Source organism: Cucurbita pepo, chromosome 16 (genome assembly GCF_057944985.1).
Source record: "Cucurbita pepo subsp. pepo isolate OVF chromosome 16, ASM5794498v1, whole genome shotgun sequence".
Classification (NCBI taxonomy): domain Eukaryota; kingdom Viridiplantae; phylum Streptophyta; class Magnoliopsida; order Cucurbitales; family Cucurbitaceae; genus Cucurbita; species Cucurbita pepo.
Window position 1 is genome coordinate 2,292,855 of NC_141813.1, and position 18,886 is coordinate 2,311,740.

Sequence of the window (18,886 nt, forward strand, 5' to 3'; positions counted from 1 at the left end):
GTAGGCCCTCATCGCTTCCTTCTTCTACTAGGTTTCCACAACTTTCCTTTGGTCTGTAGGAAGTTTGGTCTTACCCTTTACTGCGCAATAAGCTACCGTGTAGATCCCGAAGTTCTAATTGATTCCTCATTAATCATCTACCTTTGACAACTTATTCTAACCTAAGACTAGGAATTTAAATATGAGCCTGCCCTATGTACGGTCCACAGTCTCTCTTTGCTCAAATACACCTTGTTCATAGTCTACAGTTTCTCGTACATATTCGATAGCACCTTCAACAGATGTGACGTTGTCTTCTCCTTGATGATGTTGAAAGTCACGTTTGTTGATAGCGTCAACCAGATCAACCCTAAGGCATGACGATCCTTGAGCTTCTACTACTCCGTGGTCATGGTGTTCGGCTTCACCCCCAACAGGGATTCATGAAGATCTTTCTCGTACAGAACTTCAATCTGCATTTTCCAGAAATCGAAATCGGATCCATCGAACTTCTCAACTACAATCTTTGAACTTTCCATCTTCACAGATCGTGGTAAATTTTGCCTAGCTCTGATATGAGTTGTTAGGATCACACAACGATGCACACACTCGATCAAGATGAACACAAAGAAATAGAATATATATATACATGGTTTCAGTTTACTAAATATAGCTTTAACAGATTTAACTGCCTACAAAATATAATCGACCAAATATATCTTTACCAAATCTTTACCAAATATCTACCATATATATCTGTACCAAATCTTTACGAAATATCTATTTTATATATCTCTACCAGATCCTTTACTAGAAATAAGCATTAGGCCTCATATCCTAATAATCTCTCATTTGTAGACTCATCCAACCAACCAAGAATTTCATTCTAAATCTTCCTTGCACCATACAAATTGAGGCTTTGCCCAACCGTTCCAACATCAACACATTTTGTCAACATGTTTGCTGGATTCTTTGCACCCTTTATCTCTACCAAACACATCACCATCTTCCACTAACCTGCGAGTGAAATGGTATCGCCTTTTGTGTTTTGTCTTTGAATGATAGATCGGGTTCTTCACCAACTGTATGACACACTAACTATCTGTATAAAGAATCTTCTCGTGCTGCTTCTTGTCCAATTCTTCTAGATAGTCTGTCATCCATATCATCTCCTTTCCAGGTTCAGCTATTGCCACGTACTCAGCCTCAATAGTTGGAAGACCAATGCATTTTTGAAGCTTAGACATCCTATCATCCATGGCTTGCTCCCATTTGGTTGTATCCTCCAACTGTAGGGCCTCATCAAAGGGCTCTGGTTCCCCTTCATCAGTCAGCAACATATAGTGTAATGAAGGGACATACCTATCTAGTACTCTGATAGCTCTAGATGATCTTTTCAACACCTGCTCAGGTGTCACTTGCTCCGCCTTTGGTTCCTTAGCAACAGACTCAGGAGTTTCTTGAGTATTTGCTACAACATCACTAGGTGAATCTTTCAGCAACTCAACCTTAATCCCACTTGCTTTGTTGTCTTGAAACATTTCTTCTCTTTGTCCTTGTATATGACATTTTCATCAAAAGTCACGTCACAGTATCTCAGGACTTTTTGGTTCTTGTCATCCCAAAATAACATTTCACAGCTGAGCGTCAAGCTTGTCACTCTTCTCTAGATCAACATGAACATACGCAGTACAACAAAAAGTTCTCAAGTGAGAGTACTTGAGTTCTTTTCTTGTCCATACTTCTTCTGGCAACTTGAACTCAAAGGGTATTGATGACCCTCTATTGGAAATCCATAATGTCTTTGGAAATCCATAATGAACATGAACATTTGCTTAGAACGTCTTTGGAAATCCATAATGAATCCTCATATACTCTTTTGCCACTCATTCAATGTTCTGTTCATTCTTTCAACAACATCATTTTGTCTTGGTTTACTAGGAATTGTCTTCATTAATCGAATTTCCTCAGCTGCACAACATAATTTGAATTCTAACTTGTCGTACTCAACTCCATTACTAGACCTCAGGCATTTGATCTTCAAGCCGGTCTGATTTTCAACTTCAACTTTCCACTTCACTTCTTGAAGGTGGCAAACACATCTAACTTGCGTTTCAAGAAACAAATCCACACATTCCTATTGAAATCATCGATGAATGTGACATAAAACTTTGATGCACAAAGTGATAGAACTGGAGATGGTCCGCAAACGTCTGTATGGACCATTTCCAACCGCACTTTCTTCAATTCTCTTGTAGTCTTTGTGAAGCTATCTCATTTCTGTTTGCTCATAATGCAGTTCTCATAAGGACGATTTCAGACCTTCCAAAACTTCTTTCGCAGCCAACATCTTTATTCCTTTGACGTTCATATGTCCAAGTTTATTGTGTCATAGACTTGAGTTTGAAGCACTCTCAGCAACAATAACCATGTTCATACACCCTGCAGTGGTGTATAAGGTTCCAGATTTTGTGCCACGCGCTACCACCATAACACCCTTCACAATCTTCCACGAACTCTTCCCAAACTCTGTTGCATAACCTGTGTTGTCCAACTAACCAATAGAGATCAGGTTCTTATTGAGACTAAGAATGTACCTGACATCCTTTAATGTCCAGTGATTTCCTGCCGAAGTTTTTATGAAGACATCCCATTTTCCTTCAATCTCCAAATCTTGGCTGTTGGCAAGATACACCTTCTCGAAATTTTCAGACTTGAAATTTGGAAATAGCTCTTTATTTGGTGATGAATGAAAAGATGCACCTGAATCCAAAATTCTAGATTCAGTTAGACTGTCCACGCTGAGGATTAGGGAATCTCCAATGTCTTATGCTGAATCTATAGAATCATCATCATCTTCTAATTTGTGATTCTGCTTCGTTTTTTGTCTTGTACAACGGTCCAAAAGTGACATTTTTCTCCACAATTCCAACATGTTATGTTTGATCTGTTTGGAAAATTTTCATGGTTTGATTTTTATCGATCTTTGTTTAAGTCCTTCAATTTACTTCTTCCCCTTTGGTCAACACTGAGAGCACCACTAGATGAATCCCTAATTTCTCGTTTGTGAATACTTTCGCTGAGAGCTACATCTTGGATTTCAGCGACTTTAGCTTCTCAATCTCTGAGAACTACTGATCGAAGCAACAACAGTATCCCACGACTCGGGTAAACATGACATCAAAATCAGTGCCTTAATTTCATCTTCAAAATTAATTTTCACTAAACTCGATTGACTTACAATCATATTGAATTCGTTTATATGATCAATAACAAATCCACCTTCAGACATTTGTAGATTGAACAATCTCTGCCGCAGTGGTCTTTGGTTGTTACAAAAAAAAAAAAAAAAAAAAAAAAAAAAAAAAACTTTTCATCAACTCTGGCGGGGAAACACCATGCAATAGGAAGCACACACTATAACCACTCAATCAAAGTGACCTTTTGGTTTTATGGATGAGTCTTGAAAATACATTAGGGACTACACACAAGGGTGTCAGCCCAAAATGTCTGTTAGTTGTATTGGACGTTTGACATCAATTAGTTCTATTCTTTTTGGGGTTCATTTTGAATTCCTTTGTATCCCATGCCCTTTTCTATTTGTAAATAACTTAGAATTTCGGACAAGTGTTGTATGTCTTTTCAAAATCCATCTTTTCATCGCGGTTTGATTTCTCGAAACCTTAAAAATTGGGTCGTGACAGATCTAATTCATGGATTATTCCCAGTATCTACATTATCCATTAACTCTGCTAGTTCTAATTCATGGAGTCTCGATAGTGGAGCTGCGAATCATATAATATATAAAGCTTCTGTTATGAATAAACCAAATACTGCAATCATTTCTACAATAAACTTGCCTAATGAGTGAGAACACATGTGTCACTTACTGTCAATGTTTTCTTTAATCCTCTTTAATCCTGGCCTTAAATTAAACAATATTTTATGTGTGTCTTCATTCAATTTAAACATGTTGTCCATTAGCAAACTTACCAATGACTTAAAATGGTGTGTCACCTTCTATCTTGATTCTTGTGTTATGCAGGACTTGGTTACAGTGAAGATGATTGGCTCAGGTAAACAATTTGGAAATCTCTATCATATTTCTTCATCTTCAATCAAATCTTAAAGTCATCAAGGTATCTCAATCATCCGATTTTTGGCATCTACGTCTAGGTCATTCTACTTTTCTCGTTTTAAATTTCTAGCTGATCAATTTCATGTTAATAAAAGGCACATAAAAAATGAGGTTAGTGAAAGATAAAGAAAAGAAAAATCATAAAAGAAAAGAAGAGAAAAGAAGGGAAAGGAAAAGAAAAGAAAGTAGAGAGAAGAGATAAAGTTCTAGAGAGACGGAAGTAACCATCGTTTCGGCCATGAGGAGTCCGATTCCGATTGAGCTTTCTTCTTCTCAAAATCTCAAAGAGAAGTACCTTGAACCCTTGAATCACACAAAACCATCAAGAAACGAGGAAGATCCGAAGGTAAGTTCTTGAATTTTTATTCTCGAATTTCCTTCAGATCCACAAGAAATATTAGGAGTTATGTTCTGAAATTTAAGTATGTTAATTTAGAGAGTATTGCGCCCATAATGAAAGAAGGAAATTATAGATTGAATTTAACTCATTCATGTCTGCTGATTTCCTTATGGTTAACTCAAAATAGGTCCAGCCTCATGTGAAACTTTTTATTTTATTTTATTTTATTTTATTTAAGGAAAATAAAAGAATAATGAACCAGCAATTAGTAAAATTCTCTTTCATAAAAAATATTTTCTTCTTTAAAAGAACAAAGAAGAAAATGAGAGAGAGGAGTAGCAAAGCCACTTTTCCATGAAAGAAAAATCCAGCAGCTTCTTCCCAAACATTCTCGAACTCTCATTGGGCTTATGAAATTTTTCAAAGACCCAAAGGTCACTATAGTCAATACTCCGATAAAGTCATATCGACGCAAGCTCATGAAATCAAATATTTAACACCCTTTGTAGCATTTGAAGAGGGAGGGTTCTCTCAGTCACCATGGACCCCAGTCCAAAGCATAAGGGATATGGGGAAGGTGACCGAGCCTGGGCAATTAGGAAACTAAACTATATAGGAAGGGATAGTAGTGGCTCGCTACTCGTTTTGCTTTAGCTATTAGCTCTTGCTTGTACTTCATAACATTTCAATATATCATTTATTATTTAATAATAGTTTTGATTATATTTATTTCCAATGTTAAGTTATCTACCGTAATAAAGGTTATTAGCATAAGCTTGAACAATATGTGAATGAAATATGAGATAATATTGTTCTAATATATCAATAACTTAAATAGTCTATAGTATATAGATATGATTGAGTGTCTTATCTTGATAATACTATTGATACTACCTAATTTGTAAAAATTACCAATAGTTTGATTCAAATTTTTCACGTAGAGACATGAGAGTGAAAGTATCGTATACAATAAGTTTGTATAAGACTTGATCACAAAAAAATTAATCCTTCCTTATAAATCATTTAATTAAAAAAATTAATATTGCACAAAATAATTATATGCGACTCGATTTTAAAAACACCCAATTGGATGAAGTCCATTCAAGTAAAAACACTCAATTGGATGGGCTTTGATGATATTAGAGGAGATCGATGTGCGTCAAATGAGAAGTGATCCATAATCAATACAAATTTCTATTACATCACATAACGGGTTTGAAGTTCTAATGGACGTGATCAATGGAAACAACTTACCATAAATTCGTCCCAGTAAATATTGATACGTCTATTGTACAATTGCACTCTTGCAGCAACGTTATAGCAATTGTGTGACACTTGTTCTAATCCAATGAACAAGTCAACCGTGAGAATTTTGGACTTCGTGGATACATCGGTGTATGCTCGAGTTTCGAGTCACGTTTGAGAGATGTTCTCGAAAACATGAGCGAGGAAATACATTAAAATTTTTTTGAAAGAAAGCAATGTTATAAGCTAAAAGCAATTAGACAACAACTTTGATAGCATATAACCCGAGTAAGAATAAGTGACGATTAGTCATATCTCTCTATAGTACATTTTGGGGCATTTTAGCCCTGACAAGTGTAGAAATGATTTTTTTGAACAACATGAAGTGGTAAAGGTCTATCTAAGATGAAAGCATGTAAAAGGGGTTTGTAATGGGCATGCAACCATGGACAACACGTCCCGAACAAATATGACGCGGACATTCGACATGCAGCCATAAACAACACGCCTTGGACAAGCATGACCATGACAGATCAAAGTTTTCCAAATTTGTTCCCTCATGAGTTATTTCAAGAGTTTTTCAAATTTCATATGCCCAAGAACACATGGATACTCTATTAAATTCATCGTTAATTAGTGCACAATAAAGATAATTTATAGCACTACCATTAAAAGAACTTGTTTTGAGATCCTACTCATCAAATTCCCCCTCTATTTTAGGTATCTCAATATTATTAACAATTTTTTCATATCTTAATTCCTCCTCTATTGTAGGCACCATAAGGTTATTAACAATTTTTATTAGAAGAAGATCATTTACTAATATTTAACCAGATAATGGATTGCAAATAAATTCTCATTCTAGCTTTATGTTAAGAATGAGAAAGCTCTAACTTGTTAAGAATGAGAAACATAAGTGGGATTGAAAGTCCTAACTGATTATGGCTATATAAAATATGTTCCAATACTCACCCTCAAGTTGGAGGGTGTAGGTCAATAGCACCCAACTTGTCTTTACTCCCCCAAGTTAAGTGTCTCAAGTTGGAGAGTGTAGGTCAATAACACCCAACTTGTGTTTTAGATAATTAAATTGTTGTCTTCCCAATAGTGAAAATATGTGTCAAGTTAACTCTAAACAGTATTTTTGCTCAGACACATCGGTTTGCTTTTTAGACTTCCAATAAATAAATGAACTTCAGACATTGGTTTTCTTTTTTAGACTTCCAAAAAATAATTGAATTTTCAAAAACATTGGTTTGCTTTTTAGACTTCCAATAAATAATTGAACTTACCAATAAGATGCAAAACCCAAATGATTTGGACCCATTGGTTTGCTTTTTAGACTTTCAAGGACTTATTGATTTAATCATAAGATGCAAAACGGAGATGATCTATACACATTGGTTTGCTTTTTAGACTTTCAATAAATTATTGAATTTCCCAAAAAAAAAATGCAAAACCTAGAAATAGACGGAGTTTGATTGGTTTGCTGTTTAGACTTTCAATAAATTATTGAATTCCCGAGAAAGATGCAAAATCCAAAATAGACTACTTTTTATGTATCTCAAAACTTGAAGAGCTGATTCTTGGTTTATACCTAAATGATTTACTCCACGATTGGTAATTTATCCCATTTAATTTGATTGGAACAAAGTGAATATCCTTGTTGAATAGAGCGAAAAAAAAAAGGATGTACTAAATAAAAATTCGAAGTTTTGAAGCTCGATTTGGCTAATACCGTCATAAAGGTAATTTTTAACATTAAAGAACACAAACATCGATGCTCTGATTTCTTAAAAGAACTATCAGAGGATTACACGAACAAGGATATCTCATCACTTTGGCCAGTGGTCTTACAACAACTTTTTTTGTTTTTGGAACAAATCTCGAAGAGGCACTGCGGACAACAAAGGACCTACACAATTATTTAGAGCACAGTAAAGGGTAAGCCCGAACTTCTTAAAGACCAAAGGAAAGTCGAGGAAACCTAGTAGAAGAATGAAGCGACGACAGCCTACAAGTAGGTTGGTAAATAAGTAGATTTTTATACTTACACCTTTCTTCTTTCCTTGTTCAATTACTGGTCAAGGTGGGGTGATACTCTGGAGCTCTACTATCACAAAACGGTGTCGACACGGTGTGTATGATAGATGTATTCAACCTGGGACATCAATTAGTCGTTTAATTTTTTAGGTTGATTTTGAATTCTTTTTGTATCCCATGCCTTTTTTCAGTTTGTAAAGAACTTGAAATTTATAACGAATGTGTTGTATGTCTTTTAAAGTGTGCAAAATTTATCTTTTTGTCGCAGTTCGATATCTCGAAACCTCTAAAATTAAAATTGGGTCATGACACATTCAACATGGGTTGCAGAGGGGAACGAAGCATTCCTTATAATAAGAACCTGAATAGAGGTAACGAGCCAACGAGGACAATGTCTTTTAGCGGTGGCCTTTGGCTAGTACAAAAAAAAAAAATATATTTACGTCGCCTGAGAGATTCGAACTCTCGCGGGGAAACCCCATCTACTTAGCAAGCACACACCTTAACAACTCGGCCAAAGCAACATTTTTGTTTTGGGAACAAATCAAGAAGAGGCACTATGGACAACAAAGGTAGATGTTTATTGAGGAATCAGTTAGAACTTTGAGACCTACACAATTGTTAGAGCACAGTAAAGGGTAAGACCGAACTTCTTATAGACCAAAGGAAAGTCGTGGAAACCCAGTAGAAGAATGAAGCGACGACAGCCTACAAGTAGGTTGGTTACTAAGTAGATTTTTATACTTACACCCTTCTCCTTTCCATGTTCAGTTACTGGTCAAGGTGGGGTGATGCTCTGGAGCTCTACTATCACAAAACGGTGTCGACACGGTGTGTATGTTAGATGTATTCGACTTGGGACATCAATTAATCGTTTAATTTTTTAGGTTGATTTTGAATTCTTTTTGTATCCCATGCCCTTTTTCCGTTTGTAAAGAACTTGAAATTTATGACGAAGGTGTTGTATGTCTTTTAAAGTGTGCAAAATTTATCTTTTTGTCGCAGTTCGATATCTCGAAACCTCTAAAAATTAAAATTGGGTCATGACACATCCAACATGGGTTGGAGAGGGGAACGAAGCATTTCTTATAACAAGGGCCTGAATACCTGGTGAGGTAACGGGCCAACGAGGACAATGTCTTTTAGTGGTGGCCTTTGGCTAGTACAAAAAAAATTATGAACCTTACGTCGCTTGAGAGATTCGAACTCTCGCGGGGAAACCCCATGTACTTAGCAGGCACACGCCATAACCACTCGGCCAAAGCGACTTTTTTATTTTGGGAACAAATCTCGAAGAGGCACTACGTACAACCAAGGTAGATGTTTAATGAGGAATCAGTTAGAACTTCGAGACCTACACAATTGTTAGAGCACAGTAAAGGGTAAGCCCGAACTTCTTATACACCAAAGGAAAGTCGTGGAAACCCAGTAGAAGAATGAAGCGACGGTAGCCTACAAGTAGGTTGGTTACTAAGTAGATTTTTATACTTACACCTTTCTCCTTTCCTTGTTCAGTTACTGGTCAAGGTGGGGTGATGCTCTGGAGCTCTACTATCACAAAACGGTGTCGACACGGTGTGTATGTTAGATGTATTCGACCTGGGACATCAATTAGTCGTTTAATTTTTTAGGTTGATTTTGAATTCTTTTTGTATCCTATGCCAGATTTCCGTTTATAAAGAACTTGAAATTTATGACGAAGGTGTTGTATGTCTTTTAAAGTGTGCAAAATTTACCTTTTTGTCGCAGTTCGATATCTCGAAACCTATGACGAAGGTGTTGTATGTCTTTTAAAGTGTGCAAAATTTATCTTTTTATTGCAGTTTGATATCTCGAAACCTCTAAAATTAAAATTGGGTCATGACACATCCAACATGGGTTGCAGAGGGGAACGAAGCATTCCTTATAATAAGGGCCTGATTACTTGGTGAGGTAACGGGCCAACGAGGACAATGTCTTTTAGTGGTGGCCTTTGGCTAGTACAAAAAAAAATATGAACCTTACGTCGCCTGAGAGATTCGAAGTCTTGCGGGGAAAACCCATGTACTTAGCAAGCACACGCCTTAACCACTTGGCCAAAGTGACTTTTTTATATTAGGAACAAATCTCGAAGAGGCACTACGGACAACAAAGGTGGATGTTTAATGAGGAATCAGTTAGAACTTCGAGACCTACACAATTGTTAGAACACAGTAAAGGGTAAGCCCGAACTTCTTATAGACAAAAGGAAAGTCGTGGAAATCCAGTAGAAGAATGAAGCGACGGTAGCCTACAAGTAGGTTGGTTACTAAGTAGATTTTTATACTTACACCTTTCTCCTTTCCTTGTTCAGTTACTGGTCAAGGTGGGGTGATGCTCTGGAGCTCTACTATCACAAAACGGTGTCGACACGGTGTGTATGTTAGATGTATTCGACCTGGGACATCAATTAGTCGTTTAATTTTTTAGGTTGATTTTGAATTCTTTTTGTATCCCATGCCCTTTTTCCGTTTGTAAAGAACTTGAAATTTATGATGAAGGTGTTGTATGTCTTTTAAAGTGTGCAAAATTTATCTTTTTGCCGCAGTTCGATATCTCGAAACCTCTAAAAATTAAAATTGGGTCATGACACATCCAACATGGGTTGGATAGGGGAACGAAGCATTTCTTATAATAAGGGCCTGAATACCTGGTGAGGTAACGAGCCAACGAGGACAATGTCTTTTAGCGGTGGCCTTTGGCTAGTAAAAAAAAAAAATATGAACCTTACGTCGCCTGAGAGATTTGAACTCTCTCGGCGAAACCCCATGTACTTAGTAGGCACACGCCATAACCACTCGGCCAAAGCGACTTTTTTATTTTGGGAACAAATCTCGAAGAGGCACTACGGACAACAAAGGTAGATGTTTAATGAGGAATCAGTTAGAACTTCGAGACCTACACAATTGTTAGAGCACAGTAAAGGGTAAGCCCGAACTTCTTATAGACCAAAGGAAAGTCGTGGAAACCCAGTAGAAGAATGAAGCGACGGTAGCCTACAAGTAGGTTGGTTACTAAGTAGATTTTTATACTTACACCTTTCTATTTTCCTTGTTCAGTTACTGGTCAAGGTGGGGTGATGCTCTGGAGCTCTACTATCACAAAACGGTGTCGACACGGTGTGTATGTTAGATGTATTCGACTTGGGACATCAATTAGTCGTTTAATTTTTTAGGTTGATTTTCAATTCTTTTTGTATCCCATGCCCTTTTTCCGTTTGTAAAGAACTTGAAATTTATGACGAAGGTGTTGTATGTCTTTTAAAATGTGCAAAATTTATCTTGTTGTTGCAGTTCGATATCTCGAAACCTCTAAAAATTAAAATTGGGTCATGACACATCCAACATGGGTTGGAGAGGGAAACGAAGCATTTCTTATAATAAGAGCCTGAATACCTGGTGAGGTAACGGGCCAACGAGGACAATGTCTTTTAGCGGTGGCCTTTGGCTAGTACAAAAAAAAATATGCACCTTACGTCGCCTGAGAGATTCGAACTCTCGCGGGGAAACCCCATGTACTTAGCAGGCACACGCCTTAACCACTCGGCCAAAGCGACTTTTTTATATTAGGAACAAATCTCGAAGAGGCACTACGGACAACAAAGGTAGATGTTTAATGAGGAATCAGTTAGAACTTCGAGACCTACACAATTGTTAGAGCACAGTAAAGGGTAAGCCCGAACTTCTTATAGACCAAAGGAAAGTCGTGGAAACCCAGTAGAAGAATGAAGCGACGGCAGCCTACAAGTAGGTTGGTTACTATTCTACCATTAGACCACTGGTGCTTCTAACTTTAGGCATATCCATAACTTACTCGTATTTTGGTCATGCAGTTCTTCCGAAGCCCTTAACTTTTCGTTCACCTCTCAGTTTAAAAATAAAAAATAAAAAAGAAAAGCACGATAGTGCCTCGTGTCATCTATAAATTTAATAACTGATATTGTGGCAAATCGAAGTTTTCAAATTATGCACTAATATCATCTTAGCTAATCTTCGGGATGCACCAGCCGAGAATCTAACTCGGGTCTGTACCGTGGCAGGGTACTATTCTATCACTAGACCACTGGTGCTTCTAAACTTAGTCATATCCATAACTTACTCGTATTTTGGTCATGCAGTTCTTCCGAAGCACTTAACTTTTCGTTCACCTCTCGATTTAAAAAAAAAACAGAAAATCTTTTTAGTGCTACTCGTGTCTTCTATAAATTTAACTGATATTGTGGCGAACCCTAGTTTACAAATTATGCACTAATATCATCATAGCTAATCTTCGGGGATGCACTAGTCGAGAATTAGACTCGGGTGTGTACCGTGGTAGGGTACGATTCTACCATTAGACCACTTGTGCTTCTAACTTTAGGCATATCCATAACGTACTCATATTTTGATCATGCAGTTCTTCCGAAGCCCTTAACTTTTCGTTCACCTCTCAGTTTAAAAATAAGAAAGAAAAAAGAAAAGCACGATATTACTACTCGTGTCATCTATAAATTTAATAACTGATATTGTGGCAAACCAAAGTTTTCAAATTATGCACTAATATCATCATAGCTAATCTTCGGGATAAACCAGCCGAGAATTGAACTCGGGTCTGTACCGTGGCAGGATACTATTCTACCACTAGACCACTGGTGCTTCTAAATTTAGTCATATCCATAACTTACTCGTGTTTTGGTCATGCAGTTCTTCCGAAGCCCTTAACTTTTCGTTCACCTCTCGATTTAAAAAAATAAAAACAAAAAATCTCGATAGTGCTACTCGTGTCTTCTATAAATTTAACTGATTTTGTGGCAAACCCGAGTTTTCAAATTATGCACTAATATCATTCATAGCTAATCTTCATTCGGGATGCACCAGCCGAGAATTGAACTCGGGTCTGTATCGTAGAAGGGTACTATTCTACCACTAGACCACTAGTGCTTCTAAATTCATTCATATCCATAACTTACTCGTATTTTGGTCATGCAGTTCTTCCGAAGCCCTTAACTTTTCGTTCATCTCTAGATTTAAAAAAAAAAAAACAGAAAATCTCGATAGTGCTACTCGTGTCTTCTATAAATTTAACTGATAGTGTGGCAAACCCTAGTTTTCAAATTATGCACTAATATCATCAGAGCTAATCTTCGGGGATGCACTAGTCGAGAATTGGACTCGGGTCTGTACCGTGGTAGGGTACTATTCTACCATTAGACCACTGGTGCTTCTAACTTTAGGCATATCCATAACGTACTCGTATTTTGGTCATGCAGTTCTTCCGAAGCCCTTAACATTTCGTTCACCTCTCAGTTTAAAAATAAAAAATGAAAAAGTGCTACTCGTGTCATCTATAAATTTAATAACTGATATTGTGGCAAACCGAAGTTTTCAAATTATGTACTAATATCATCATAGCTAAGCTTCTGAATGCACCAGCTGAGAATCGAACTCGGGTCTGTACCATGGCAGGGTACTATTCTACCACTAGACCACTATTGATTCTAAATTTAATCATATCCATAACTTACTCGTATTTTGGTCATGCAGTTCTTCCAAAGCCCTTAACTTTTCGTTCACCTCTCGATTTAAAAAAATAAAAACAGAAAATCTCGATAGTGCTACTCGTGTCATCTATAAATTTAACTGATATTGTGTTAAACCCTAGTTTTCAACTTTTGCACTAATATCATCATAGCTAATTTTCGGGATGCAACAGCCGAGAATCGAACTCGGGTCTGTACCGTGGCAAGGTACTATTCTACCACAAGACAACTGGTGCTTCTAAATTTAGTCATATCCATAACTTACTCGTATTTTGGTCATGCAGTTCTTTCGAAGCCCTTAACTTTTCGTTCACCTCTCGATTTAAAACAAAAAATAGAAAATCTCGATAGTGCTACTCGTGTCTTCTATAAATTTAACTGATATTGTGGCAAACCCTAGTTTTCAAATTAAGCACTAATATCATCAGAGCTAATCTTCGGGGATGCACTAGTCGAGAATTGGACTCGGGTCTGTACCGTGGTAGGGTACTATTCCATTAGACCACTGGTGCTTCTAACTTTAGGCATATCCATAACGTACTCGTATTTTTGTCATGCAGTTCTTCCGAAGCCCTTAACTTTTCGTTCACCTCTCAGTTTAAAAATAAAAAATAAAAAAGAAAAAAGAAAAGCACGATAGTGCCTCGTGTCATCTATAAATTTAATAACTGATATTGTGGCAAACTGAATTTTTCGAATTATGCACTAATATCATCTTAGCTAATCTTTGGGATGCACCAGCCGAGAATCGAACTCGGGTCTGTACCGTGGCAGGGTACTATTCTACCACTAGACCACTGGTGCTTCTAAATTTAGTCATATCCATAACTTACTCGTATTTTGGTCACGAAGTTCTTCCGAAGCCTTTAATTTTTCGCTCACCTCTCGATTTAAAAAAAAAAAAACAGAAAATCTCTTTAGTGCTACTCGTGTCTTCTATAAATTTAACTGATATTGTTGCAAACCCTAGTTTACAAATTATGCACTAATATCATCAGAGCTAATCTTCGGGGATGCACTAGTCGAGAATTGGACTCGGGTCTGTACCGTGGTAGGGTACTATTCTACCATTAGACCACTGGTGCTTCTAACTTTAGGAATATTCATAACGTACTCGTATTTTGGTCATGCAGTTCTTCCGAAGCCCTTAACTTTTCGTTCACCTCTCAGTTTAAAAATAGAAAAGAAAAAAGAAAAGCACGATATTACTACTTGTGTCATCTATAAATTTAATAACTAATATTGTGGCAAACCGAAGTTTACAAATTATGCACTAATATCATCATAGGTAATCTTCGGGGTGCACCAGCCGAGAATCGAACTCGGGTCTGTACCGTGGCAGGGTACTATTCTACCACTAGACCACTGGTGCTTCAAAATTTAGTCATATCCATAACTTACTCGTCTCATCTATAAATTTAACTGATATTGTGGCAAACCCTAGTTTTCAAATTATGCACCAATATCATCATAGCTAATCTTCCTTCGGGATGCACCAGCCGAGAACCGAACTCGGGTCTGTATCGTAACAGGGTACTATTCTACCACTACACCATTAGGGCTTCTAAATTTAATCATATTCATAACTTACTCGTATTTTGGTCATGCAGTTCTTCCGAAGCCCTTAACTTTACGTTCACCTCTCGATTTAAAAAAAAAAAACAAGGCAATTTGGAACCACATCGTTTTTCTGAAAAATTGAACATGGATGAAGAGGGAGCGGACACGCGTCGGTAGGTGGCGGCGATAGTGCGTCTGAAATAGAGTGGGACACGTGGCAACACATTTTGTGGAGATATTCATTCGACTACTTGTGGCGACACGTGCGGGTTGACCCGATTCGACAACTCGTGTTTAACTCGAGACTTGCACGCTCGCAACTCGTGAACCTCCGACCAAAATCAGAAGTGCGACTCAAACCCAATCCAATGATTTGACTGCTAACTCCTATTTGCAGCAACCCTCTGCATGTGATAGTTTGCGTAAAATCGCACATGAAAAGCCTTTCCCGGTGCGTTTAAGTCTGTGTGAGTCTCTTCTTGCCCCGTTTGACCTTTATTTAACAATTTTTCGTTTCAATTTTAATACTGACCATGATAATGCTTGAAATAGGACCTACCGGAGAAATTTCAAAAATTTTAGAACTTCTAACATGCGAAAAAGCTAGCTCAGACAAACATATATCATCCAAGTAAGTAACCACAAGAACTATAGGCAAGTAATACTTGTAGGGATTGCAAGGACGTGCTAGCATGCGAGCATTACTTACGTTTGGTGGTTAGAAAATGCATGTTAAGGACTTCAGAAAGGTGTATTTGGATAAGTATGTACTGTATGTATGTGATGGTAAAAAAAGTATGTACTGTATGTATGTGATGGTAAAATTACTGTTATGTCCTTGGTTGATATTTCTTAGAAACATGTTGTTTTATGTATTATGTAAAGCTAGATAGGGGATATGCATGACTAGAATATCAATTGAGCAATAAGGATCAGTATGTTATGCACAATGTAATAAATTACAAAACTGTCTCTGAGATGATATGTTTTTTTTAATGTTGTTTTATATGCTTTCTGTTGTGTTAGAAAAGAGAATGGACTATTATGATCTATGTTCTGGGTGATCAATGGATGTTGTCTCCCTGTTGAGGTTTTTTTACTTTTATATAGGTATGATAAAGTATGTTTTAACTCCAGGTGTTGAACGGTGTGTTTTCCTTGTAAAGCGTGTTTATCTACACAGAGCTAGATGTTAGATTTGGGTGTTAGAATAATTTGATTATGTCGAATACGGTTAAATAAACATCACTTCTTTCCAGATGATAAGAGTATTTTTAGCTATTTAGTTTAACTACTGTGCAATGTTTGTGGTTAGTTTCTATTTCTCTTATTTGTAAGGCTACAAAAGCCAAGTTCAGTATTCAATAATATCATCAAACTCAACTTGTTTATGTTTGTGGCTTAGTCATTCTTGGGTCAAAATTGGACTGGGAAAAATATTAAAATTGATGAGAAAACAGCCAAGAAGGAGAAATCACAGAGGAAACGACTAAACCGATTGCTGAAACAATTGAACCAGTTGCTGAAAACGAAGAGGGAAAAATCATAGAGGAAACAACTGAACTAGTTGCTGAAATAGTTGAACTAGTTGCTGAAAACACTTTTACAGTAGTTATTGCACAAAATTTGTCAATAAGGGACGGGAGAAATCGACATTCACCTGTATGGTATGCAGATTATAATTTCGGTGAAGGCTTATCTCAAGAGGATAAAGAAAAGACATTCTTAATGATTTTAGATCCTGTGCATTTGGAGGAAGTTGTCAAAAACCCAAAATGGAGATGGGCTATGACGAAAGAAATCAAATCCATTGAAAAAAATCAGACACAAAACTTGGAGGTTCTATCGGCTAGAGCAAAGAAAATAAGAGAGAAATGGATTTATAAGAGCAAGCTAAATGAGTCTGGAGAATTTCATAAATACAAAGCAAGATTGACGATAAAAGGCTCACACAAGAGTAATGAAGAGATTATACGGAAGTGTATGCACCTGTGGCCAGAATAGATACTGTTAGAACAATAATTGTTTTTGCAGCCTAAAAGGGTCAGAAACTCTATCGGTTAGATGTCAAATCAACTTTTTGGCGAGTTAAAAGAAGATATTTTTGTTAAACAACCAAAATGTTAATTCCAAATGGGAAGTGAGGAGATGGTGTACAAACTCCAAAAGGCTCTCTGTGGATTAAAACAATCACCTAGAACATACGTTTAGTCGAAAAGAATCATACTTTATCAAGAAAGGATTCAAAAGCAGTTCCAATGAGCAGACACTCTTCATCAAGAGGAAGGGAGGTAAAATTCTTATCTTAAGCATTTATGTTGTGATCTTTTATTTTGAAAAATTGGAGTTTAAATGTTCCATGAAGAAAGAGTTTGATATGACTGACTTAGGTCAGATGAGATTTTTCCTTGGAATAGAGGTAATACAAAGATTAGATGATATTTTTATATGTGAAAGAAAGTATGGTGCTGAAGTTTTAAATCGATTTGACATAGAAAATTACAATTCTATTTGTAATCCCATTGTTCCAGGACAGTAAATTGGCAAAGATATAAATGGTGCAACAGTAGATGTAACTTTGTATAAACAAATAGTGGGAAGTCTGGTGTATCTCACAGTTACTCGTCCTAATCTCATGTTTGTTGTAAGTTTGATTAGTCGTCTTTTTTGTAGTAGCTAAAAGGGTTTTAAGTTACTTGAAAGGTACGGTAGATTATGCTGTATTTTATAGAAAGGGAGGAGTTAGTGATTTAATTGGATTTACTGATAGTGACTATGCCGGAGACACGGAAGATAATAAGAGTACTTTAGGCTATGCGTTTATGATGAGTCTGCAGTAGCTTAGTCTTCACATAAGTATCCTATAGTCCCCTTATCAATCATAGACACTAAGTTTGTTGCTGCTAGTGCCTGTGCATGTCAAACTGTTTGGATGAGGAGGATACTCAAAGAGATTGGTCACTCTCAAATAGAAGGAACAAAGCTAATGTGCGATAGATAATACTTCAACTATTAAGCTATCCAAAAATTCAGTTCTACGTGGAAGTTCCAAACACATAAGAGTAAGATTTCACTTTCTTGGAGATCTTACAAAAGAAGGAATCGTTAATTTATTATTTTTTGGTACTCGAAATCAACTTGCTGATTAGTTGACAAAACCTCTCAATTTAGAAGCATCTCAGTGTGAAGAACTTGGTGTGTAGAGTTGACTTGAACTAATTCTTGACCGAGAAGAATAAATTCAAGGAAGAGATTATTAGAAGAATTTGATTATGTCAAATACGTTCAAATAAAGATAGAATATTAGACAAAGATCTATGTCAGGAAGGCTTCAGCAGCGATAGTCAGAGGGTCTAGACTCTAATACTCCTAGACTAAGAACGACTCGAGGAGTCAAAATAGAGCCGCCAGAAGCATGAAGTCTATGATAAGTAACCTAGTTGCCTTAGGAATCTAGTAGACCTCCTCAGCTCTCAGATATGACTAAGTGAAATTAAAAATTATGGGCTTAGGTGATCAATATGAATATCTCCCTAGCAGCGCCGGCATGAGAGTCAAGATTCGGGTGCTACAATTAGTATGGTTTATATGTTGGCCTTGGTTAGTACATTTTCAGTAGTCCTTGCACCCCAGGACCGTGAGCGATCTGAGGTTTAGATTTGTATAAACCTACAGTTTGGTTTAGCTAGAGAAGCTAACCCCAAACGTCCTAGAAACAATAGAAGGGATTCAACTGCCTAGATGCCACAAAATACGATTAAGTTATATTAAAGAACTTCAAAGCCACTTGGGTTACTATTGAGTGTACAGTTAGGACAAGCCTGGCGCCGTGATCCCGTTAAACCAGTCTCAGAGAGTGACTAGGGACCACACGAGTAGTTAATCAAGACACAACTCCTATTGAATGTAGAAACGAGTCAAGTAAGTTTTTTGGTTCTTAATCTCAAATTAATTAATTTTAATTAATTAATTAATGTTTTTATGATAACAAACCTACACTTAATTATTAACAATTATCAATATTTTGAATTGTGTACCGTGTAAA

At 36.8% G+C, this 18,886-nt stretch overlaps 5 non-coding genes across 5 annotated transcripts; all 5 read right to left on the reverse strand.

Annotated features, from left to right (window-relative positions):
* Positions 1–8,931: 8,931 nt before the first annotated feature.
* TRNAS-GCU (transfer RNA serine (anticodon GCU)) lies at positions 8,932–9,013 on the reverse strand. The gene has a single exon. It is a non-coding gene; the product is annotated as a tRNA-Ser (tRNA).
* A 1,480-nt stretch (positions 9,014–10,493) lies between these two features.
* TRNAN-GUU (transfer RNA asparagine (anticodon GUU)) lies at positions 10,494–10,575 on the reverse strand. The gene has a single exon. It is a non-coding gene; the product is annotated as a tRNA-Ser (tRNA).
* A 662-nt stretch (positions 10,576–11,237) lies between these two features.
* Positions 11,238–11,319, reverse strand: TRNAS-GCU (transfer RNA serine (anticodon GCU)). Its single transcript has one exon. It is a non-coding gene; the product is annotated as a tRNA-Ser (tRNA).
* Positions 11,320–14,014: 2,695 nt separating this feature from the next.
* Positions 14,015–14,085, reverse strand: TRNAG-GCC (transfer RNA glycine (anticodon GCC)). Its single transcript has one exon. It is a non-coding gene; the product is annotated as a tRNA-Gly (tRNA).
* A 497-nt stretch (positions 14,086–14,582) lies between these two features.
* TRNAG-GCC (transfer RNA glycine (anticodon GCC)) lies at positions 14,583–14,653 on the reverse strand. Its single transcript has one exon. It is a non-coding gene; the product is annotated as a tRNA-Gly (tRNA).
* Between the last annotated feature and the right edge of the window lie 4,233 nt (positions 14,654–18,886).